The 20,562-nt window shown below is 50.0% G+C and overlaps 1 pseudogene; it reads right to left on the bottom strand.

Annotated features, from left to right (window-relative positions):
- Positions 1–19,366, bottom strand: part of LOC134434652 (cell division cycle protein 20 homolog) — a 60,507-nt pseudogene extending 41,141 nt beyond the window's left edge.
- Positions 19,367–20,562: the final 1,196 nt, after the last annotated feature.

The following is a 20,562-nucleotide window of genomic DNA, read 5'->3' as shown; positions in this document are numbered from 1 at the left end:
CCTTTTATCCCAATCCAATGGAATTACCTGAGCAGAGGGAGATCTTTCAGACAGGGACCTCCTGATCTCCCGAATCATTTTCTCTACGGCAAGGCCTAGATCTGCTGGTGGCCATTCCTTCTCCCCAGGTGCGTTCTGTGCTGAGCTGGAGGCCGTCCATGCTGCACAGGCTGCACTGCCGGGTGGAGTGCTGGGCCCTGAAGTGCCCGGGGTGGCTGCAAGAATCCAAACACATTGGTCAGGCTCCACAACGTGGCTGTGGGACACAGAGCTCTAGTGCTGCTGTGGACCAAACATCACGGGAATCACACAGCAAAACCAGGCAGAGAATCTTTTGGCCTCCTAGGTGCCCCTTCCTAGTAGGCTTGACAACTTCTGGCCGAGAATGACAGAGCCTTGTGGGAAAATACTTAAAACGGTCACTTTTCAGGACCTTTTGGAAAAACAAGGCTACAACTCTTCTTACCACGTGCGTCGTAGGCTGGGGGCTGCTGCTCCCTGTGGAGCTGCTGGAAGCTGCAGGGCTGGATGGCGAGCACCTCCCGCTCGGCCAGAGGCAGCTGCTCCCCGTAGAGCTCCTGCGAGCGGCTGCGGGGCCCCTCCCGCCCGAGCGGCAGCGGCCGCTCCCCATGGAGCCCGAGCAAGTGGCAGGGCGGGATGCCAAGCACCGCCCGCTCGGCGGGTGGCGGCCGCTCCCTGTAGAGCTCCTGGAAGCGGCTCGGCCCCTCCCGCTGGGCCGGCAGCGGCCGCTCCCTGTGCAGCAGGTGGAAGCCGCAGGGCGGGCGCCGGGCGAGCAGCGGCCGCTCCACGGGGTGCTGCTGGAGGCGGCCAGGCCGGGGGCTGCGCAGCTCCCGCCCGTCCGGCAGCGTCCGCTCCCTGTGCAGCAGGAGGAAGCCGCTGGGCGGGCGCCCGGCCGGCAGCGGCCGCGCTCCGGGGTGCTGCTGGGAGCCCCGGGGCGGGCGCCTATGGCCATCCCGGCCCGCCGCAGGCCGCTGCCTGTTGGCCGCGCTCCAGCGCTTGATGCGGAGCAGGAGGTCAGGGCGGTCGCGGCGAAAGCAGGGGTTGCTGTAGTGGAGCCAGGCCCCGGCATCGCCCGGCGCGACCGAGCCGAGCCAGCCCGGCACCTTGCGGAAGCCGTAGCGGTAGAGCTGCCGCACGAAGCTGCGGAACTGCGTGGCCCTGAAGGTGTGCGGGACCGGGGCCGGCCCATGGCCACGGCCCCTGTGGGTGCGGCCCGAGCTGAGCAGCTCCCGCTCCAAGAGGGAGCGGTCGATGAGCAGCCCCTGGGCGCGGCTGTCCCAGCGCACGGAGCGGACGCGGGGGCTGTTCACCAGGCGCCAGAGCTTGGCGGGGAAGGTGCGGGCGCTGAGCCCGGCGGGCAGCGGCAGCTCCGCCATGGCATCGATCGCCGACTGTGGCCACAACGCCCGCAGCGCAACGGCCGCGGCTGCGCCGGCGGCGCGCGGCCTGAGGGGAGCGCTGCGCTCGGGCCCGCGGGGCCGTGCGTGACAGAGCCGGGGCTGCGGGCACAGCGCGGGCGGGGCGGCTCCGGGGCTGGCCAGGCTCAGCTCGGCTCGGCTCGGCTTGGCTCTGCTCGGCTCCGCTCGGCTCTGCACAGCACGGCACGGCACAGCACAGCACAGCAGGTTATCCCCCCTCTGCATCCCGTGCCTGGGTCACCATCGGTGACAGAGAGGAAGGACATTGCTCTGTTTTGGCTGGGAAAAGGATGAAAAGGGGTGATTAGAAAACATTCATTTGGTCTCCTTTTCCACAGACTAGCTGGTTTTATCTCACTATGTCTGCCTGTCTTTGGCAGAGTTGGCACATTTCTCGTGATTCGGAGTCAGCTACAGCAGCAGGAATGGGAAGCAATTTTGTTAGCATTGATATCAAAGCCAAAGTGCTGCCCCATGGATGGATGTTGCTTTCTTCAAAGGATTTTTGGCCTAGAGCTGTAGCAAACTCACACTGGTGTCTTCCCAAGCAGCGTTGCCTTTGTATTTCCACAGAATCACCTCTTCTTTTTTTTCCCCCCATTTGGGGAGAGCTCCAATGCAAATGCCTCCTGCAGCCAGCTCTTGTCACTGTGGACTGACAAAGGAGATCTTGCAGTGGGGAGAGACTCCCTAGAGCTGCTGTGGAGAGCTGAAGGGGGAAGCTTTGTCCCTTAGTCTTGAAGTCTTGTTGGGGAGCTGCTCGTGCTCTGGGGGACGGACACCAGTGGTGTTTATCCAACCCTTGCAAGTTCATTCCTGTAAAGAAAGAAAGTATACGGATGCCAGATAGAGAAACAAGGTGTATGGGAGAGAGACGGGGAAAAGGAGAGGGGTAATAGAGAAAGGAGCCCTCCGCAGGCAGAGATCAATCTTCATGGAGGTAATGATCGATGCTCAGTTTATTGCAAATCTCAGGGTACATTTATATGCTAATGCAGGGTTCAGCAACGGGAGAATACTTATAAGTGGTTACAAACTGTTATGTATAGGACAAAGAGCCAACATATCTTTGGTCAGGTACATAGATTGGCAAAAGTGTCAGCAGAACATTCTGCCCCATATCTTCTCTTCACATCCCTAGAACATCTTGCTTCACATCTCTTTTCCTGGGGTACATCTTGGAAAACTTCTTTATATTGTTTGCCCAAGGGCAGCATGCTTCTGGTCTAAGGCAACCTATGCAAGGTTGTGCATCTTGCTTCTCTCCAGTGTCTGCTCAAAATGCTCTCTACATTCCTCAGCTTGCTGACACACCACAGAGACTTTGGGATTGGTGTATTGGCAAACAAATTTCAGTCTGGGAACTTTTTGAAGTTCCCAATTCTTTTTTTTATTTTTTGCTTTCTTCCAGAAATACTGTCATTATCTAATGCTTCCAGAGAATTTTTCCTACTTTTTGGGGAATTTCTTTTGCTGCCCTCCCAGATCAGGCCAATTCTAAGGGCTCCTTCCCAAAGTGAGGTGCAGCCCATGGCCTCCACTCTCCAGCTGGAACAGAAGGAAGCACAGAGTTTGCTGTTGTGGGAGAGGAGCTTCTCTTTCCTGCCTGCTTTCCCTTTGGGACAGGTTGGTGTTTGCTCATTTGATAAAGGCAGGTTTAAACTCAGAAGCAGCTGTGTTTCAAACTGCTCCCTTCTCCAGCTCTTCTGTGGGTATCCTTGGACAAAAGGCCTCTTGGTGGGAGCTCCCAGTGGCAGGTTAAGAGAAGGAGGTTGATACTTCAGGGTTGTGACTGTTGAAAGCAGCTGGTTTCTGGAGGTGTCCAGAGTTGGGAGTGGCTCCTTTTCTCACCTGCCTGCAGAAAAGGAAGTTGCAAAGAGGGAATTTCATTTGTGGAGATGGCCAGCAGGGGTGTTTGACAAGAGATGGGCTGGCAGAGAGGCAGATCTCATGCTAAAATGGCTGTGTGTTTGTTTTGATGGTGGAGAGGGTCAGAGATGCAGACACAGACACCAGCTGAAGGAACAGTGTGACTTCCTGTAATGCAGAAGTGCAAAAAACAGTCAGGAAAGGATAAGCTAAGCAATGCACCTCAGCATTATTACAAAAGGGTGCCTCTGGTGATTAAGGAAGATCCATCACCAGGTACCCCAATGGTTTCCCCTTCATCCAGAGCTGCACATCAGCTGGGGGAAGCTGTCCCAGCCCAGCCCTGCAGAGCCACGGCCGGGAACCGGGAAATCCTGCGGTGCCTCCACCTTTGGCGGCCACGAGGCTCCCGAGTGCGCTGTGAGAGTAGCCTGGCTCTGACAGTGCTGGGCGAGCAATGTGCCAGAGCTTCTGCTGGGGGCACAGCTGGTGTCATTCTCCTCTTGGTTTTCTCCCAGAGCCTGCCCAGGGCTCAAGGAGGAACCAAGGCCAGGTGTGGCCATGTCAATTTTCCTCATGCAGAAAGGTGAAGACGTGTTTCACCAGTGAATGGATGCAACAATCCATTTTGATAATAACACTTGGTTAAGGAGCAGATACATAGAACATTGGGTTGGGAAGGTCACCTAGAGGGCAACTTTGGCTCAGGTTCTGTTGTTGAGGCTTCAGTCAGGGTCTGTTTTTCAGGCCTTAGTCCTTCAGTATTTTGTGGTGCAAATTACACCTGTGCAGAGCTGCAAACAAACAAGTCTGTCCTTAGCACATTTGAGACAGGGAACAGGATCAGCCCTGCAAGGCCAGGCTGGGGCCCAGAGCAGAAGGCCAGCACCCTGCTTTTGCCCCCAGGCAGCCCTGCAGAGCAAGCAGCCCCTCCTGCCCAGGGGCTGAGGTGCCCGAAGCTGCCTCCCCGCTGTGCAGCTCTGCAGAGCCCACAGGGCGCAGGGTCCTGGGCAGCCAGGGCAGCCCGGCTGCCTTGGAGCACAAGGAGTGGCCCAGAGAGAAGCTGCTGCCCTTGGCTTTGGAACTGTTCCTCAGAGCCTTGTCAATAATCCACAGTGTCTGATGTGTTTTCCTTTCCTCTCCCAAATTTAACACAGCTTTTTGAGAAAATTGACTGATGTAGCTGCTGCTGGTGGTGGTGCTTTTGTCTGCAGGTGAGGGCAGGTGATTTGGACCAAGGACAGAGTCCATTGTTCACACCCCAGCCTTTGCCAAGTCAAGAAAACCATTCACAATTGGGCTACCACTGCTGAGCAGTTTTCCTAGGTTTTGGAAAGCCACCACCTTAAGAAACTCAAGAGATTTTCCTCCAGGAGGACACCAGCAGTAGCATGATGCCAATGTTTTCCACCCCTTTTCTGTGTCTTTTAAGAGCTCCTCAGTGCACAGCAGGAATGAAATGACCTGTGATAATGTGATTTGAGAGCTCACTGTTGTTCGTTGCCACATGAGTGTTCGTGACAAGCTGGACACCCCACTTGTGGCTCTGTCGAGTTAAATTCATACCAATTGTGTGCAAACAGCAGCCCCGAGATGCTGAGAAGAGCAAGCACAGTGGGTGGGTGTACATGCACGCACCCGGGGGCTGACTGCTGTGTGGGCAGATGGTTTTGCACTGTTGTAAATCATCACACTCTCAAGCTGAAAGACTATTTCAAATATATATGTTAAATGAAAATATATATATAAAAAAAAAATTGTCCAAAAATACATGTGCATTAAATTTCATGCATATTATATATTATATATTTTGATTAATATAATAATAACATAGCATAATATAATATAATATAATATAATATAATGTAATGTAACGTAACGTAACGTAACGTAACGTAACGTAACGTAACGTAACATAATATAATATAATATAATATAATATAATATAATATAATATAATATAATATATACATGAGATCATTTTTGAAGCCATTGCTTGTGGGTGTATTAGATGATCTCCTAGTGTTTGTACATTTTTGCTTTCTGCCACTGCTGATCCTAGCAGCAACTCCCTGTCAGTTCTTCCAGGTCACTTCACACAAAGGGATTCCAACATTTCAGGGCCTGTGAGAGCTTGGCACTGAAATGCCAAGTTGATTCCCAGCTCTCCAGCCTCCTTCTGGATTTTGGGGCATCTCAGCACTTGTGTCCATGGCCCTTCCATCATTCCCAGCCTGCAGCAGTCGCAGTCGCTGCTGCCTCCCTCTTGCTGCAGCTCATTTGCCAAAGTGCTGCCAAAGGCAGCAGGGCTGGCTCAGGATCCCTGCTGGCTTCTGGTCTCTGGGATGAGCTTCAGGGGGACACTTGGAGCACTTTCCTAAAGAGCTGCCCGTGGGATGAGGGATTTGTCCTCCCCGGGTGGCTCCTGCTTGGATTCTGGGCTCATGGAGCCCCGGAGTTTTCTCAGCAGCCTCTGCAGCGAGTTCTGAGCCAACGTGGGGCTCTGCTGCCAGCCCAAATCTGCGCTTCCCCTGCCCAGCCTGAGTGCAGGTGGGGCATGTGCTGGGCATGGCCGGAGATTTGCATGGCCAAAATCCTCCAGCATTTACATCTGCCCATGGCTCTGGGTAGCACAAATCTACACTTACTTCAGTTGAAACACTGCATTTATTGCAGATAGTTACACCCGCACTACTAATGTACAAATACACAAACATTAACTTAAGTTTAAAAATGAAATTTATTTTAAATTGCAACAGCTATGCTACCAATATAGAAACACAGAAATATCAATTTATGATTAAAATCTAATTTATTCTGAGAATTGTGCTATGTAAATATATACAGATATCAACTTCAGTGAAAAAAAAATTACTTTATTGCAACCCTCTGCAGCAACTCACTGTACACACATACTGAAGTTACTGAATTGAAGATTAACAATTAAATTTATTACATATTACTACAGCCATACAGCCCATATACAAATACAGAAACATCAATATCCCTCTCTAAAGAATCTCAGATCCAGAACAAAAGAAATAGAGTTTTAGAACTATACAACTCCATACATAATAAATAAAAGTAAATACCTATATAGGCATAACAATATAGAGATGTAAACATGCATTACATATTTCATGACATATAACATGACAATATAATACAAACATAACAGACCTGTCTATAAATACACAAATATCAATGGACGAATAAAACAATCCAGACATCCCCAGCAATAGAAATGCACAGCTACAAAGCTGTACAAGTATGTAAACAGATGAATATACACGCATCAATATAACAATATACACACATAATATCCCTACACAAATATCAGTCAGTGTATGTAAATATCCCTATACTTGTAACTATCCAAATCCAACTACACATCCATAAACAGCGCTAGATCAGGAGGGATTGCAGCCGCCGATGTTCCCAGGCTCTCGCTCGGTCTCCTCCTCCCGTGCAGAGCAGCTCTCCTGGGCAGGGACAGCAGATGGGACATCTGGCAAGCACAGGGAACACTGAGTGAGTGTGGGGACGTTTCCCTTGGCAGCAGCTGCGCTTCCATCAGGGCAGAGGAAATGCCAGAGCCTCCCCAGGAGGGTCAGAAGGAAAAGCAGCCGAGCGGGCCAGGCTAGGGTGAGCTGTTCACTTCTTTCTGGCATCCCAGTTGCTCTGAGGGAACTCCCTCATGTCACATTATTGAACCACCTCTGCACTTACCAAGACTGTGGCCCCCAAATCAATCAGCATTTATGTCTCCAGCTGCTTGCACCAATGACAGGGAATGTCCTCTAACAGTGCTGGGGCACAAAGTTACCTTGCACAGGTCATCGACAGGGCCTTGCTCTTTCTGTGCTTCCTGTGTTTCTCCTTTCCTTCCACTTGGAATTTTTACAGCATTTCTTTTTCTTTCCCCTTGATCAGTGCTGAAATGGGTGTTTCTCTTCCAAGTTTCAGTTTGTTCAGTGATCCTGTCAAGCCTTATCTTAGAAGCTTTTATCAGGGAATTGTGTGTTAATTTCAGCAATTTTGGTGATTTTCTGTGAGATGTATGCAAGAGTCCTGTTCATTGGGCACTATTTAGGAAGGTACAAAAGAGAAAAAAGGATGTTCTGTATGTCAGTTCACTAGTGGAATATTCATGGATAGAGTGAGTGATTAGCTGAATTTTACATCTGCTCCTAACCTGAAAGTGCAACAGGTAATTTGGGTAGAAATTAAAGCAAAATTTCTCCTTCTACCAGCCTGTATTCAAATGTAAAGTAAATAGAGCAGGGTGAGAATGTCAGTGTTCAGTTCCTGAAGTGCCTTATTAAGGTGTTCTTAAAGTAATGGAGATAAAATCTGGGTGGGCATTCCTAATTTCCAGACACTCATTGTCAATTTCATTGACTCTGAAAACAGCAGAGATGTGCACATCATACCTGATCAATCCATTTGGGGATGGTTTAGGTTCAGATTCTCTGAGGCTTTAGATTTTTAGGTCTCTAGACAATGCTTCCAGCAATCTAAATTGCTTTCAGAAATTAAACTTTTCTTCTTTTTTCCTCAGTCTTTGCACTCAAGTGCACCAGAGACCTTCAGTGAATGGATTCCACTTTAATCCATCTCCAAGCTGAATCTCCCAGCTGTGTTCACACTGGTGGTTTGTGTGTCTCTTCTGCACAGTGCAATTTTAAAATCTTTCTTCCTTATTATCTCTGCCCTTCTTTTTCTGTTTTAGCTTGCAAATGCATGCAGATGTATCAGAAATGATACACCTAATTTCTGATGCATAAGTTCCTGTCTAGCAATTTCATTTTATCCTGTTCTGATGTCATGCTAGCCTTATATGTTTTATCCTAAGTGGACTCCTGTTTTCTTGCATGTGCAAGTTTTACAACGCAATGCTCTCATTCACCTGCTTTCATGAAACCCTTCATTAACATTAGCACAAGTAACTCTGTGATTCCCTTCTGCTTTGTAGAAGATTTGGGAAATTCAAGCCCTCCTCGGCTACAGAAAAACATACATAGTGCTTGGTAATTCCCCTAAGAGCTCAAGGTAATGGTAAACAACTGCAGCTTAATCATTTCACAGAAATTGGGAGAAAAGGCATTGCAAATATTGAGGAGTGTAGTGCAATAATGATGGGCATCCCTCAGTTATCCAGACAGACTGATGTCACTGGCAAAATTCCCTCTTTTCCAAAGGCTTTCATTTGCTTTGGCTGTACTTCGTATGGCTGCAGGTCACATTTCCCTTGATTTAAGGAAGTATCTTGGCAGGTATTCTTGGTGATATATCTTGCTAATTCTGCCCTTGGAGGAATTACTCAGTTCTGCAGTCCTTATTACACGCCCTGCTCTAAAAGACTTTTATGCTATTTTTCCTCTCTCTGTGTTTTCACACTTGTTCAACAAGGTTTTCTTTCTAAGAATATTAATCACAATATCCCAAAGGGTTAAAAAATGCTTAGATATTTTTCCCTAAGTATTTATTAAAGAAAAATAATAATTTAAAAAAAACCTGTATGCATGCTGGATGTAAAATACAAAGAGAAATAAACTTGAGGTTTCTCCCAAAAACCTTAAAAAAAACCCCCATGTATTCCATAAAACCCAGAGTATTCATCTACAAAATGGGCTTGTTCTAGAAGAGAAAATTTGTGCAACAGTTCTGCACAGAATTCAATGCTTTCAGGCTTTTTGCCTTTCAGGGGCAGTGCCATTCTCTGAACTGTAATGCTCTGAGCCTGTTCTGCTCACCATGGCAGCTTTCTGCTCTGCCCTGGTACAGATCATCCTCCCAGCAAAGGGGGAGTGCAGCCACCACAACTCACAGCACCTTCCCTCACAGCAAGAACCTGAAGGAGAGAGATGGCTTTCACCAGCTGCTGCGGGTTCTAATAGTGCCACCTCAGCTGCTGAAAGCCTGAATTTCTGTGTTGCAGTGAGTTAGTTTATTCAGTCAAATGTTCTGTTATATAGTGGTATGTTCAAGTGTTCCCCGAGTTATTACCGTTAATTTCTCCCCTGTGTTATGCCCTCCTACCCCAGTGTCTCTCAAGGAATCCCCTCCCTCCTCACCAGATTTTTCCCTGTCTGTCAAGACAACCCGGCCCCTCTGCCCCATCCCTCAGCCCAAACCCTACCCTTTGTTCCAGAAAGTTCCCTGTCTCTCACCCCAAGATCAAATCCCTATCCCAACGCTCTCTCTTCCCCTTGTTCTGATTTGTTGTAGCCCTCAAAACCACACCCCGAGAGTCGCTTATTGGTTACTATATGGTGTCCACCCCCTGTTTTGAAAGATTTTAGAAACCAGTGCACAGGGGTGTTGGGGGTTCTTTCAACATCTGTTCCCTTTGGGAATTCTGCCCTGTGAACTTTCCCCCTGCCTCTCCTGATGATTTTGCTGCACTTTATGCCGCTAAAGAGCCTCCTCTGCTTCCTTCACTCGGTCATCCAGGGGTCTCTACTGCTGGCATTTGGCCTAGAGGTTCTGGCTCAGGCAAACCCTAACCTAGCCAGTTCCCCACTCTTGCCATTGTCCCTGGAGCATCACAGAGCTAGCCAGGGCTGCGGAGGGCAGTGACAGTGACCCATGCCCTGGCATGTCACAGCCCCCAGAGCCACACCTTCCAGGCCACAAGCCCCAGCCCTGGTGCCCACTGCCGGCCTCAGGGCTCCTGGGCATCCTCACCCTGAGTGCAAAGGCAGCCTCAGGAGCCCCCCAGGGCGCTCTGGATCCAGGCTGCAGACACCCTAAAGCCAGCACTGAAAGGGACATGGATGGGGACTGCAGCTGGATCTTCCAGTGCTCACCAGCCCTGACTACTCTCTAAGTGAACCCAAACCTCATTGGCAGCACCTTGAGCACATTGACCCTGCTCGCCTCTCCTGGAACGTGGTGTTCCCACATCCTACACCAGCCCTTTGCAGGGAGTGACCAGCTCCCAGCTGCCCTGCTACCCTGGCCTTACTTTCTCTTTGCCAGCAATGAACTTAACAGATACACTCCTGAGAAACCTAGCACAACATTTGCTCCTCAGGAGCTCTTTGGCAAAAAAACTCCACTAATCCCTAGTTTTTGCACAGAGAAGGAGGTCCTGACATAAGGCACAGGCACAGGCAGGGCTCTGGTATAGGAATTCCTGAGCCACAGGATTCCACCCATTGTTGTTCCTAGCTGCTTTGCTGATATTTTAGAGCCAGTTCTGGACAAGAGCTGCTGCTGACAGGGTAGGAAAATTTGGAGAAAAAAGGTGCAGGAGACAACCAAAAATAACCAAGGGGGAAAACCCTTAGAAATACAGAGCACAACAGAAGTCCTTGGAGATGGTTCAATAGAAAATGCCACCAGCAGTGAGCAGAGCCCGAGGTTGCTCACTGCCACCCCAGGGGCTCCTCAGTCCCTGGCTGGTTTGTGTCTCATGCAGCCCTGCCTGGAAAGGGCTCCAGGCTCTGGTGTTCCCAGCTTGCTCCAGGCTACATTCTTAGCAGCACTGAAAGAAGAGGTGAAACAAAGCGCCATTTTCTGTGCTGCCTGCAAACTCTTCTCCTTCAGTGCCATTGCCAGAAATCATCCCTCTGTCAGCTTGGCACTGTGCCTGCTACATCCTTGTCCCTGTCCCTTGCATCAGCTCCTGCACATTGGCACTCGCTGTCCCACATCATGAACAGAGAGAGCTGTGTCAGAAGAGCAAGGAGTGCATTTTCTTGTTTGTGAGATGCAAAGCTGTGTTCCGCGTCAGGTACAAACAGGCAACGTGTGTATTTGTGAATGCAAAATGTGTGGACCCTGACAATGGGAGAGCTGTGAATTCTAATAATAACTGAAGAAATTAAAGCATGGAAAAAGGCCTTTGAACCTATCTTTTGTTTGCAAATTAACCCCAGTTGATTTAGGAGCATTGGAATAAGGTGTTAAAGATGTTGCTTTTTGCTTGCATTTAATCCATAAAAAGCTCTGCAATAATAACCTTTTGAAGTATAATTTTAGAATATTACTTGTATCCTTGAAACTGTAGCTTTGGAATATATATAAAGGAAATATGCTTATCTCATGCCTTATTGAAGCAGAGAAAAACAGCTTGAGAAAGGAAGATGAACATCACCTCAAGGGTTTATGGTTTTGACCAAAGGGAAGCTGGACATCACTGTTATGAGATTTATAGTCTCTGCAATTAAAAGGTGGACACACATCTGGGGAGCTGGACCCCACCAGATGGGATTCGTCTTTCTTCCTTCAGAAACTGGACCATCACCATCTGGGGATACTCCTTTGAGATACATCCTGAGAAATTAAAATCACAACAGTGTATAGAATTGTGGTGTAATAATTTGGAATAAAAATTGTTGCTGAGTAAAAGATTGGAAATAGAAACTACTGAAAAAAATTGATGAGTACCCCTATAAATACTTGTAACCCTCAACTATCGGTGTGCAGTTGGAGGGAAAACTTCCCCTGCTGTACCCAGCGCTGTATTGCTCATACTTTACCATATTAAATAATAAATTGATTGCTGCTTGAATATTGGCAGAGTCAAGCTTCTTATTCATAACACTGTTAGCTGTGCTCTTCTATGGGCTGGCCATGGCACTTGGTAATTAATATGCTGTCATGCTGTGAACTGAATTCACACCTTATAGGGCTGTGTTTACTGGGCCTGCTGGATCCGTGCCCACTTCCTTCCTCTGCTCCTCCTCACTCCAGGACTGTGAGAGACCAGCATGGGGTCAAAGACCCTGCAATATCATTACCCTCTGGTAATGCTCAGAGGTTCTCTAAGGGCACAGCATCTGGGTGTGGGGCATGTGCTAAGGAGAAAGAAAGAGTCTGTGAGAAAGCTGAGCTGCTCTTACATGGGACTGCAAAAATGACAAGAACTTTTTGGCCTATAAAGCTTTCCTTCCAGGCCAGGGACCAGGGAAGGCCTAATCAGCTGTGGCCCTACAGGGCAAGTCTGTGCTAACTCCCAGCACCAAGTGCAGGGGTGTCGGACAGGGCTCCTACAACAACAGCACAGCTCTGTGGAAGAGCCCAGCCTTGCATCTGGGTTCCTGCCTGCTTCCCCTTTAGAGACAGCTGTGGCCCTAGGATTTGTGTCTGAGGGAGAGCTCCATCCTTGGACCTCTTGATCTTTCCCAAGTGGCCAAATGGGGATGCACCAGCAGCAAGGCTGGGAAGGTGCTGGCTCAGTGGCTGTTTTTTGAGACTGTGCCCCCCATATCAGCTTTATGTGTGTGTGGGAGGGGTGTGCTCTGGTGGCTGTGGTTACACACTCACTGGCCTTGGCAGAGCACAAGTCAGAACCTTTGAAGGTTCCAGCCTGCTGTAAGGCTCAGGAGGCAGAGCTGGTGCTAGGCACAGTGTGGTACTGTGCTGAGGGAAAGGTGAAAACAGTTAATAATCCACCCTCAGCTAAGGGTGATCACTGAGGGCTGATGGGAGGCACAGGCTTGGTGGAGCTGCTTTGTACAGACCAAGGTGCTTATCAGCTGTGCAGTGTTCCCAGCAGCCCCTGGCAATGCTGGTGCAGCTGAAGGACAGGCTTGATGGGTCTGGTGCAGCCCCACAGCCTCAGACACTGCGGCTCCACCGTGCAAAGCAGCATGGCTGAGCTGGTTGTTGGTCAGGTGAGTGTCGAAGGAAGGGAGACCAGGACACCAGATGGTCATCAACAGGTCCCGTTTATTGAAGAAAGCATCAAACACTTATACAGCAAATAAGAAGCTTATGAATATTCTGTAAGCCAAGCAATCTATTGGTTAAACCATACCATCAACTCTTCCTCATTCCTTTGGGTCTACGTTCTCTACTTCTCACGTCTCTCTGTCCACTCCTTTATCATACTCAGCTAGGCCCAAGGACACGCTGTCTTGCAGGTGCACGACTTGGAATTAGCCACGGCCTTTTACTTTTCCAGTCTCTAGTCAGCTTAATTCCCAACAGGTGAGGGCTCAGATGTATTTCCTGCAACTTGCTCCAGCACAGTTCAGCCTGGAAAAAAGACATTTTTCCAAGTGTAGGGGAGTCAAGCTCCAATAAATGTCAGCTGAGCCCTGGTGCTTGCTCCCCTGCATGAAGCCTCAGTGAGGCACCAGGGCCTCCTGTCAGCAGGAGGGGAAAGGAGATCAGAGTTGTTGGAAGAATACGTGACTGAAGGCTGAGCACAGGGTTGGTGGTGCTTTGCATGGCTCTCGCATGACATCCAGGCTGGCTGTGGCAGTGTAAGCCAACCTTTTGTTTTGCATCAGGCTTTATGCCAGAGCCAGTCTCTTTCCAGCCTTTAGGATGATTACAGCTGTTGCTCTATATTTCCCTCCCTCCTTTTCTTCCAACAGCTATTCTACTCCAGCACCACAGGCAGGCAGTGATGGCTGCCTGTAGCTAACAAGACAAACTGAGATCTGCCTGCAGAGCCATAGGAAGGTGTCCCTGGGCTTGTGAGACAGGCCAGGACAACACAAACTGAGGCCACAGCCATGCTGTGCTTTCAGTTGAGCCTGTGGTAGAGCTGCTGTGCTTGTGGTCAGCATCTAGATGGGGTAGGTGACATATCTATCTTAGCTGGGACAGAAACAGAAGTACAGCCCTTGCACAGCATCCTTCTGCTAGGCTGTTCCAAGCTCAGGGGCCTCTAAACTGGCCATTAAGACCTAGGTCTCCACTCCTTGCCCAGATCCCCAGCCTCTGGGAGAAGGACTTGGGTTTAGGAGCCATGGCTTTTTCTTCCATCAGACTCTATTAAGAAAAAGTCAAGTTAAGCAGTTCATTAACATTTAAAATACTGTACAGTGTGTAAAACCAAATATCCCCCTCCCCACAACAATCCCATGCTCTCAACAGATGCTCTGGTGAAGAATAACCGCTTTTGGAACTGTTTGCCTTCTCTTTCTCTTTCTTCTTTATGGGATCCATCTCAAAACAGCTCCAGACCTGCAGTGTTTCATCAGCAGCTGCTGAGGCCACTGATGTACCATCAGGGCTCATGGTCAGGTTCAAGATTCTATCAGTATGACCTGAGGAGGAGAAGGAATGTGCAATCAGGGCTGAGCTGATCAGCACATGCACATTTACTCCTGTATGCTCCCATGAGCCCTGCCAGTTTTCACAGCTGTCTCCCCAGTGGCTGTGGCAGCATGATTTCAGACCCAAGCACACACTTGGATCAATGGTATCTCTTCCACAGCCCCGTGGGCATGCCTTACTCCTAGCAGCATGGCCCCGGATACTGTCCTGTATCAGTGATGCTGCAGGCTCAAACCAAGGAGTGCAGCTGTCTTCAACCTCTAACAGCCCCCCACCCAGGCCCTGTCCACCTACCTTGCAGCTCTGCAACCTTGTTCATTCTTGGATACTTCCATATAACCAGCTGATTCTGTGCAAAGCCATGGCCTGAAATGAGCTCCTTGTAGTTTGTGGACCATAGGATAAAAGTCACCTGCAAAGAGGCAGTAACACAGGTGAGACAAGGTCCTTGTGCTGATGCTCACCACTCGGAGGCGAGCATGGTCCCCCTCCTTCCCTGTGCCTCTGGGCCTGAGGAGCCAGCAGCTCTGTGGAGGTGTGCTGCCAGAAGGTGTTTGTCTCCAAGCTGATGTTCATCTCTCACCTGGGAATGGGTATCAACAGCACTGAGGCGGGCGCCAGAACACACGTTCCAGATGCGGATATGTCTGTCTCTAGTGCCACCTCCAGTGGCTAGAACATTCATCTGCCATGGGCACCACGCCACAGCCTGAGAGAGGAGAGTTCATTTTAAAACATACAAGAGGCAACCTGCACCCAGCCAGTGCTGCATGCCTGCCTTGCACACACATATCCGCCCGTGGCAGCTCTGTGCTCACCTTGACAGCACCCTGGTGCTGAATGAAGGTCTGTAGAGGAGCAAAGTCACCACCCCCACATTGGGTGCATGGCCAGATGTTCGCCAGATTGTCATTGCCACCACTGGCCAGGTAGCGGCCATCCAGAGACCATCTGAGTCCGCACACCTCCTGTGTGTGGCCAGCAAGGGTGGCCACGTGATGCTCAGCCACTCAGACATCGTGGTGATGGATGTGCCCAGTCCGTGCGCCACTGCAGAGAGAAGAGAAGGTTTGCAGGGTCAGGCTGCACATTTTCACCCAAATCCATTTTTGTTGTTGCAAGACTGCTATAGCTGCCACTGGGTTTCTACCAGTGTTACCAGCAACACAGGTCTGTTGGTGTGAGCGAAACACCCACACAAGCTCTTTACAACTTCAGCACAAATTGCAATACAGGAAAGAGGCCTTCTCCTCACAGCCCCAACAGATAAGGCTGAGTAAGGATCCCAAGCCAGGACAAACTTCTCTCTGCCATCCCTAACCCATGCCAAACATAGATCGATGGATAGGAGTTTGCAACAACTGGAAACTGCCCTCACCCACTGCTTTACCTGGAGAGGATGCAGCTGTTCCAGCTGAGGGTTCCCACACGGCCACAATGGCTGGTCATGGTTCAGAGACGTTTCTGCTGCTCAACATCCCATAGCTGGAGAGGCAAAGCAAAATGTTCTTCGGAAGAAACCCAATCCTGTGTCTATGCCCTAGGAACCTCACTGCACAGGCTCTCTCAGCTTACTCAGTAAGGGAACAGAGAAAATGTGTATCTCATGACTATAGCACAGAGGGTTACACTACTTATCAGAAAACCCCCAAACGAAAGGCTGCCTTGCACACTGGGCAGTTCCACCCCACACCAGGGAAGACAAGTCAGGTGCATGGTATCCTTCCTCTGCCAGCCAAGGTTTTGTCCCCAGGCCCCACAGTTCTGTCAATCCCTAGAAAACACCTCTAGTTTTACTCCTGCATTCACCTGAACCTCAGCACTACTTGTGCCAACAGCAAGGTAGTCTCCATCTTTAATCCATGACACAGAGGAAATGTAAATATCTGCATGCTCCGTCTGCAGCAGGGGGATAATCTCCCTAGTACCGTAATTCCACAGATAAACAGTGTTGTCCAGAGCCACTGCCAGGAATTTCTGGGAGCTCCAGTCTATGAGATTCAGATCTACAATTTGAAAGAGCAATGCAATGCAATTCAGATCTACAATTTGAAAGGTCACACCATGCTTGGCTAGAGAGCATGCCCTTCACCCGTGCTGCTGCAGCAGGTGTGGGTGCACATGTGCACACACACACGTACAGGTGAGGGGCAGGCTTCTGAGTGTCACTATGCCCAGCTGCTGGGGCCAGGTACCCTGCTCCAAGGCACCTACACTGTGCCCTAGACCACTGTCCCGGTAAGGCCACACAGAGACACTCCAGAAGGGGTCTGTGCTAGCCTGAGTACACAAAATAATACAGACAGCCCAGTTACACTGTCCTAGGAACAGCAATCCAGTGCAGAATGTTCTGGATGCCCAGCACTCAGCCCTGTAGCCTACTTACAGTAGTCGTTGAACATCTCTGATGCATCCAAGACCCGGTCTGGCTTTGAGGGAATATATCTGCTCTTCTTCCTGCTGGATCCAGGTGCCATTTTCTGACTGTAGAGCACTTTCAGGTTATTCTGATAGCCTGTGTGCAGGGGAACAGGTTTGTTAACCTGAGTTAGTTTCCTCCCAGCTGAGTGCTGCTCACCCAACTAGGAATCCCTTGGAGTGAAAATGAAGTCGTAAGAGAAACACTCACAAGCCTGCAGTGCACTAAAATCACTGGCAGTATGAACTGCTGAACAGGGGTGAGCTACAATTTCCTCATTCATGGAAACAAATTTAACAAACACTTGGGTTTTTGAATCCCATTATATTTAGTTGCAGTTTAAGCTAGAAAATGCACAGAAGAGAGTTTGATGCTCTTACAGACTTCATGAAGGTTTGGAACCTGCAGTACAGGTGACTGTCACCGACATCTTTTCATAAAAATCCTTTCTTTAGGATTTTTCCCCCTTCTGAGAAGCTGTGGCCTCAGCAACAAAATGTAAACAATGGTTATCTGCTGCTGTGGAATGCAACAGGAGGATGTGTGATTGGTCTGGGTGAATGTTTGGATTTACTGACCACTCATGGCAGAGCTGGGTCTCACCCTCTGCTGAGACACAGCCCTTTGTTTATTCATTCTTTTTCTATTCTTAGCTTAGCTAGCTTCTGAGAACTTTCCTTCTATTTAATTTAGTATAGTAACAATGTAATATATATCATAAAATAATAAATCAAGCCTTCTGAACATGAGGTCAAGATTCTCATCTCTCTCTTCACCCTGAAGACCCTTGCAAGCCCTGTAACAGGTGACCAGCTGGCAGTCATAGCACCTCTCCTAAATAAATTCACTGTAACTGTTACGCCCTCTCTCGACCTCAGGAACCTTAAGAAAGGAGACTCCAGCCTGTACAGCTCTCAGAAACCAGTTGATTTCTCCTGTGACCACACACAGAGCCTCTGTGTTGCTGTTCCCCTGACCTGATCTCTGGTGGTGATTCAGCTCACACAGACTCTGTATCATACCTTCTGGAGCATTCTGTGGTTTTCCACTGAGGTGGAGGATCTTTGCCTCTTCTACATCAAAACCATTCAGATGCACTGCCCAGGCTTTCTGTTGCTCCTACAGAGACAAATCACCCTCAGTGCAATGCATTGAAAACAATTCCTACACTGCAATTTAAACAGACACCTAAGTCCTCTTCTCTTAGAATCTGAAGATGTTTGACTGTGCTGCAAGGGTCAGTCACACAGAGGCAGGTCAAAGCAGTTTTTCCTCAGACTTTCATACATTGTCCTGCTCACATTTTCACACAATGGCAAATTCAGTGTCATTGCCAGTGGGAAAAGCCACAGACACAAAGCGACCAAATGCTTCACAAACAGATTTCAGAACAGTGTAAAACATTCCAGAAGTGTTCCCTGTGGAGATATTGTCCTAGAATAGCTACCACCAGTAGTTTCACTTTGCATAGGCTTACAGCTTTGTGTTTGTGTTGCCTGCTACATTTTAACACCTCATTAGTCAAAAGCTAAATTTTGCTTCCAGAAGCAGCATAGGCTTAGAGTGCATGGCAGTCTCTACAGCTTCAATCGCATCCTAGGCTCCTGAAGCCCAGAGCTGCAAGTAGTGATGGCTGGGACTTGTCAGTCCCGTGTGCCCACTTGATAGAACCTATAGTTTACTGCTCTGTAAAGGGGCAGGAAGGAGTAGCGGTTGTTGAAGTAATTGTAACTTAGCAACATGCTTACCTTCTTGGTAGGGGAATCCTCAGCAGGGTCATTCTTTTTGCTTAGGAGGAAATTTGCCATCTCCATCTGCATAGTGCTGCGGTTGGGAATGTAGCAATCCCCCCCAGTCTTTTTGGGGGTGCTTTGAATTTTGGATCAAGATTTACCTGCATTCACATATGAAAATATTGTCTTACAGCTATTTAACAGCCTGTAGTAGAGCTTTCATGGGAGTAAACCCAACACTCTTCCACATCACACCCACCAGACAAGTAGGACTCTGAGGTCTCATGCCACCCAGTCACAACTAACTTATATTTTCCTCCCTGCCACCAAGTTGGTTAGGGACTGTGTGCACTTGGGTCTAGTGCAACAATTCCAGAGTCCAGAGATAAGGGGAAGATACAAAAATGCTCACAGGATGTAAAGCTGTCAGCTGACAGTTCTGCCCACACTCGTCCTAGCATACAGCTGTGCCAGCAAGGCTCAGCTGGGCGAACAGCAGCTCGCCAGCCCCAGTGCTCAGAGCTCTGCCGCTCATGCTGGCAAGGAGGTGGGTGGCTGTCAGGAGCACAGCCCACCTCCTCCTGCCTGAGCAGCAGCGTGGCAGGGAGCCCAGAGCCCCGTGGCTACAGACGTGCAGCCTGGGCGAGGCTCCCGCACTCAACCTCTGCCGCTGGTGGCCGGTGCTCACCGGGTGTCTTGGACGGCGTCTTGCTGGAGCTGTGGGAGCGACTGGCCGGCTTCACGGGCAACACGCCGATGGGGCTGGGCCCGGGGCATCTCTCCTTGGCCTTGCGCTGCCATCGCGCAGGCGGCGCGTTCGGGATCAGCGTGTCCAGCTTCAGCAGCCCGTGCAGGTCCGCCTCGAACAGGACCTGCGCCATGGTCCTGCGGGCGGGCGGCGTTGGCCGTGCTCACCGGCCGGGCTGAGCCTACTCCAACAGGCCCCGCTGGCCTCCCCACCATCGGACCGTGCAAGCGCTCCGGCCGCTCCTCCCCGCCAACGCACACCCCCACTCTCCCCAGCCGCTCCTCGGGACACTCCGTCAGCCGATACGCCCTCCCTCCGCTCCTCGGGGGTCCTTGATAAGCCGGCACCCCTTCCAGCTGCTCTTTGGGGCACTCTCAGGTAAGCGACATTCTCCCTTCCCCTGCCTTTCAAGGGCAATCTCGTCCCTGCTCTTTCTCCTCCCCACCGTGCTTTGCCTCTGCCCTGTGCCCCTGGGGCTGCTCTTGGCCAGGCAGCCTCAATGGGAGCCAGCACTGGCTGCAGCCCCAGCGGGCCCCCCAGAACAAGGCCCAGACATTAGGAGGCCAGTGAAAGCTCTGGGCAGCAGCAGAACCCTCAGCAGAGTTCTTTGGACAGTCATGGACTGGCCACACCTACACTGGAGCCTCACTGGCAATGTTTCCTATGTACAGTAGACTTTCAAAAAAAGCTGTTTGAGGGAAAGGTGAACTAAACACTCACTGTCTTCTCGTAAGTCCAAATTTGGACAGAGCATAAGATGAAAATCAGCTCCAAAACAAGCAGGCCTGCCAGGAAGCCCAGCCAGCAGCCTGGTTCCTGACAGAAACCCCTTCCAAGGCCCTTCTGGGCATCAGGCACATGTGCTGTGGTTCCAGCTGCACCTGTGGGAGCAATGGGGAGCGTCAGCCCATGCTGTGCTGCACTGCTGAGCTGGCAGCACGGTGTATGCAGGCAGGACGTTCTCCGTTTCCCCCAGAGCTGGGGCCTGCAGGCACCTTGCTGCCACTTGGCACAGGCTGTGCCTCCCAACAAAGCCCAGCAGGCCGGGAGGAGAGCCTGGGGCCAGCAGCAAGCTGAGAGAAGGCCCTGCTCTAGAACTGAGGGAGTTCCACCAGAAGCAAACAAAGATGGTAAGTTGAAGAGATGCCCACTGTGCTCATAGTTTGTCTGAGAACACTAAGACGTGAGCTTGTCAAAAATCTTAAGTAACAGGGAAAAGGTTTTATGTATGTTGGTTGTGACTAGGTACAAATCTCCTGCGGGAAAAGAGCCTCTGCAGCAGGCTGGCTGGCTGAAGGGGTCTTACTTCTTCCTAGAATAAAGATTACCACT

Source organism: Melospiza melodia, unplaced genomic scaffold (assembly GCF_035770615.1).
Source record: "Melospiza melodia melodia isolate bMelMel2 unplaced genomic scaffold, bMelMel2.pri scaffold_45, whole genome shotgun sequence".
NCBI lineage: Eukaryota > Metazoa > Chordata > Aves > Passeriformes > Passerellidae > Melospiza > Melospiza melodia.
Note: the sequence above shows the minus strand (reverse complement) of the source record. Positions and strands in the feature narration are given on the sequence as shown.